The sequence below is a fragment of the Cnephaeus nilssonii genome (genome assembly GCF_951640355.1).
Source record: "Cnephaeus nilssonii genome assembly, chromosome: 6".
Classification (NCBI taxonomy): Eukaryota; Metazoa; Chordata; class Mammalia; order Chiroptera; family Vespertilionidae; genus Cnephaeus; species Cnephaeus nilssonii.
In genome coordinates, this window is record NC_137077.1 from 103,281,955 (window position 1) to 103,285,462 (window position 3,508).

General features: G+C 50.3%; 1 pseudogene across 1 annotated transcript; it reads right to left on the minus strand.

The window, feature by feature from the left end:
* Positions 1-608: 608 nt before the first annotated feature.
* On the minus strand, positions 609-1,212 carry LOC307101146 (heterogeneous nuclear ribonucleoprotein A1-like; annotated as a pseudogene). Its single transcript has one exon. The product of its transcript is annotated as a heterogeneous nuclear ribonucleoprotein A1-like (transcript).
* Positions 1,213-3,508: the final 2,296 nt, after the last annotated feature.

Below are 3,508 nucleotides of genomic sequence, written 5' to 3' on the forward strand. Positions count from 1 at the left end.
GGCCCATGTCAAGGTCACAGCATGGTCAAGAAAGGTAGGCCCGAACACAGTATTCCTTCCCTGTAAGGAGACGATATGGAACTAGATTATCAGAAGATTGCTTGGTGAGCAGGAAATCAGAACAAGGGCCACTAACTATATGATTGGAGAGTTTGATAGCAACAAACTCTGGGAACCTTATGTATCCAACTTTTACACTTGATCTTAGCCAAAAGGCCGAGAAGCGATATGTATCCAACTTTTAATAGGGATCAATCTGTGGTTTGTTTGTTTTTTAAAGACATTTATCCAGTGTCATAATCAGACTATTAAATTTATCAATCAATATCATGGGTGAAAAAGAAATCTACCTAAAAACTCTTTGTTGGAATGCTTTACAGTTTCCACACAACAGAAACTAAAATAACCTGTTACACAACTAGTCACAAATATAATCCTCGAGCTTTTTGTCCCCTCATGTGAGTACTGTCTAAAACTTGTCTTCTTTTGTAGCAGTGAGGCTCTGTCACCACTGTGCTTGGCTGAGTTCACAAATCTGTTGTAACCAGTAGCTTCCCTGTCACTTCTCTGACTCTCCGCTCTTGCTAAGCTTTGTTTCCTGGCAGTAATTAAAACTTCCTGCCACTGCCTTAGCTACTGCTACTGCTGGAATTGCTACAGCCACTCTTTTGGTTTGGCAAAGTATTGGTCTCCACCACCATAGGGACCAGAGCTTCTACCTCCAAAGTTTCTTCCTTTCCTGGGTCCAAAATTTGAGGATTGATTATTGTAATTGCCAAAATCATTGTAGTTTCTGCCTCCAAAATTGCTTCCATCATTGCCAAATCCATTATCGCCATCCCCACTGCCACCATATTCACCACCACCATGGCTGCCACCAAAGCCACCTCCACACTGAAGTTTTCTACTTGACCACAGTTGTCATTCTGACCAAAACCACCTCCATGACCACCTCTGAAGTTTCCAGAACCACTTCAGCCTCTTTGGCTGGACGAAGCACTAGCCATCTCTTGCTTAGACAGGGCTTTCCTTCCTCCACAGTTGTGGTCATTCACAGTATGGTGTTTCTGAATGATAGCCTTGTCTACTGAGTCATCAAAGGCTATGAAAGCAAAGCCCTTCCCTACCACTGCCTTGGTCAGTCATGATTTTAATCACCTCAACTTTCCCATACTTTTCTTTCTTTCCTTCTTTTTTATGTGCCTCAGGCATGAAATAGCTCTGGCCACTGACACAGGCATCAAGCTAGGATGAACTAAGGACTGTACATCTGCTTTGCCCCTGATTGATATAAGAGCAACACCACCCCCCGGGTCCGGGTGAGGCCATGGGCCCCTGGATCCGGGTGAGCCTGGCCCCGGGTCCGGGTGAGGCCGTGGGCCCCTGGATCCGGGTGAGCCTGGCCCCGGGTCCGGGTGAGGCCGTGGGCCCCTGGATCCGGGTGAGCCTGGCCCCGGATCCGGGTGAGGCCGTGGGCCCCTGGATCCGGGTGAGCCTGGGTCCCGGGTCCGGGTGAGGCCGTGGGCCCCTGGATCCGGGTGAGCCTGGCCCCGGATCCGGGTGAGGCCGTGGGCCCCTGGATCCGGGTGAGCCTGGGTCCCGGGTCCGGGTGAGGCCGTGGGCCCCTGGATCCGGGTGAGCCTGGCCCCGGGTCCGGGTGAGGCCGTGGGCCCCTGGATCCGGGTGAGCCTGGGCCCCGGGTCCGGGTGAGGCCGTGGGCCCCTGGATCCGGGTGAGCCTGGGTCCCGGGTCCGGGTGAGGCCGTGGGCCCCTGGATCCGGGTGAGCCTGGCCCCGGGTCCGGGTGAGGCCGTGGGCCCCTGGATCCGGGTGAGCCTGGGTCCCGGGTCTGGGTGAGGCCGTGGGCCCCTGGATCCGGGTGAGGCCACGCGACCCTGGGTCTGGGAGAGGCCACGCGCCCCTGGGTCCGGGTGAGGCCATGCGCCCCTGGGTCCGGATGAAGCTGAATCCTGGGTCTGGGTGAGGCCGTGTGCCCCTAGATCCGGGTGAGGCTGGATCCCGGATCCGGGTGAGGCCGTGGGCCCCTGGATCCGGGTGAAGCCGTGCCCCTGGATCCGGCCGAGACCAAACCAGAGGGAGTCGGACCTGCATTACCACCATTTGTCCACCATCCAGAGCTGAGGGGTCAGTGCCGACATGTACTCATAAGGAACTGGTGGACATTGATATTAGGTCTCAAAAGAACTGTTGGTCCAGAAAGAAACTCACTACAGACTGATTCATTTGCCTGTCAGCATAACTATTATTGCTCGTCGCACATTCAATTCTTATAAGTATATCTCTAGTGACACATGATTTCGCTCATCTAGGGGAAATGATGAACAACATAGACTGATGAACAAGAACAGAACCAGAAACAAGGAGGCATCGATCGGACTATCGGGCCTCAGAGGGAGGATAGGGGAGGGTGGGGGGAGTGGGGAGAGATCAACCAAAGGTCTTGTGTGCATACATATGAGCCTAACCAATGGTTAAGTTCAACAGGGGGTTGGGGCATCCATGGGGAGGGGTGTGGGATGGGAATGGGGGGATGAGGACAAATATGTGACACCTTAATCAATAAAGAAATTAAAAAAAAAAAAAAGAGCAACACCACCAATCAGGTGTCTCCTTGCCCATTGCCAGGGGTTTACTTTCCCATATTTTTCAAAATAATCTCTTAGGTGTTCTTCAGGGTCGTCGTCTTCTTCTTCCTCTCTCTCTCTCTCTCTCTCTCTCTCTCTCTCTCTCTCTCTCTCTCTCTCTTTGTTAATCCTCACCTGAGGATATGTTTTCCATTGATTTTTATTTATTTAGAAATATATTTTTATTTATTTAAGAGAGGAAGGGAGAGAGAGAAACATCTATAATGAGAGAGAATCATTGATCGGCTGCCTTCTGCACACCCCACCACTGGGGATCGAGCCTGCAACCTGGGCATATGCCCTTGACCGGAATCAAACCGGGACCTTTCAGTCCACAGGCTGACGCTCTATCCACTGAGCCAAACCGGCTAGGGCTCCATTGATTTTTAGAGAGTGGACAGAAGAGAGAGAGAAGGAGAAAAATTGATGTGAGAGAGACACATTGATGGTTGCCTCCTGCATGTGCCCCAACCAAGGCAGGATTGAACCTGCAACCCAGGTACATGCCATTGACTGGGAATTGAACTCAAGACCCTTTGGTGCTTGGGCCATGCTCTAACCACTGAGAAACACCGGCCAGAGCTTGTTCCTGTTCTTAAGGGAAACCTTTGTAACTGTCTTAATACAATAGTTTGTGTTCTCCGCCGCCCTTTCCAAATTGTCTTCATTAATTGTGAGTTGTTGATCTGCAATATATATTTTTTAATTGATTTTCCACATTCCCCAGTTAAATCGTGCTAGAATTTTTATTGGGAATATTGAATAGTTAATGTCTAATTTGGAGAGAATTGACGAAATGGTGTTTTGTTCTACTTATTTTGGTCTTCTTTAAAATTCTTTAATAAAGCTTATATATATTTATAC